The sequence below is a fragment of the Sorex fumeus genome, unplaced genomic scaffold (genome assembly GCF_029834395.1).
Source record: "Sorex fumeus unplaced genomic scaffold, SorFum_2.1 ptg000086l, whole genome shotgun sequence".
Lineage (NCBI taxonomy): Eukaryota > Metazoa > Chordata > Mammalia > Eulipotyphla > Soricidae > Sorex > Sorex fumeus.
Window position 1 is genome coordinate 27,486,993 of NW_026606143.1, and position 1,283 is coordinate 27,488,275.

At 40.5% G+C, this 1,283-nt stretch overlaps 1 non-coding gene across 1 annotated transcript; it reads left to right on the forward strand.

Annotated features, from left to right (window-relative positions):
- The first annotated feature begins 781 nt into the window (after positions 1-781).
- LOC130039503 (U6 spliceosomal RNA) lies at positions 782-887 on the forward strand. Its single transcript, XR_008794919.1, has one exon. It is a non-coding gene; the product is annotated as a U6 spliceosomal RNA (small nuclear RNA).
- Positions 888-1,283: the final 396 nt, after the last annotated feature.

Here is a 1,283-nt window from a genome sequence, read left to right on the forward strand (position 1 = left end):
CTTGTCTTTCAGGGATTACAATGCACCTACCATACAGTTTGATTTGTTTTTGCTGTTGTTTGTAAACCACACGCAGTGGTGCTCAGGGATCATTCCTGTTGGGGCTCAGAGGACCATATGGGATTCTAGGGATCAAATCTGGGTACGGCAAGCACCTTTCCCTCTGTACTGTGTCCCCACCCCTATTCACTTTATGCTGATGTGAGCATAATTGGGCCTGTGCTTTTTCTCTGTTAACCGGCCATAGAGAACTCTCTAGGAAGCCATACGTGTGGTTCAATCAGTAGGAGCAAGTTCTACGGGAGTTTAAAGAATCTCTTCATGAGTTCACTTGTGCCTTCTGACCAGCTTAGATTTGATCTTATCCAGAGAGTTATCATTTATAGTGGAATACTGTTGTCACATCCAAATTTTGTGTTTCTATGAATCACACAACACGTCGTTCCTGATGATAATTTCAAGTCATACAGATCTCCGGTCCTTGCTTCCTACTGAGAAAACCCAGCTAGAAGTTGGAGCAGAAGAAGATCTGTTCATACAGTCTGCTGCCAGGGTGCAGAGCAGGTACAGAAGGGTGAACCGAATCCGGAAGGACAGATGGATGATATCCAGCACAGACCATAAATAGCATTGATATCATTGGTGTGATTCTAAAACATTAAACCATTCTTGGTAAAGTTCCAAACAAAACAACACACACTCCTTTCAATTTACACGGTAGTTCCATTTCTGGAAAATTCCAGGATATTAAAACTGTAAAAAAAATACGTTTTGAATTATGCTTGCTTCAGCAGCAATAAACTATAAAATTGGAACTATACAGAAAAGATAAGCATGACCCCTGCACTACAATGGCACTCAAATTTCTGCAAGAGTACTATATTTTTTAAAATAAATTTTAGAAAAATAAAAAAGTATTTTGTGAGCCAGGAAGATAGCTCAAAGGGCTAAGTGCATGCTGTGCATGTGGGTGGCCCAGGTTTGAACCCCAGCATGTCACTGTTCTCCGAACACTACTGGGAACCATCCCCAAGCACTGAGGCAGAAAGAGTCCCTAAGCACTGTTGGGTATGGCCTAAAAGAACAACCAGAAATTCGTTTGAGTTTTTTAGTTTACATGTGAAATGAGATTGATTTTAGGTTCACACTCAAAGTACAACTAGGGTTTATATATGCGTGAATACTAGGGAAACATTTGAAAATTACCCAAGAAAGATGTAGAAAAATCTGTCCTTGTATGAATGTCACATGCATTGAAGGACAAATGAGATTCTTGGCCTCTG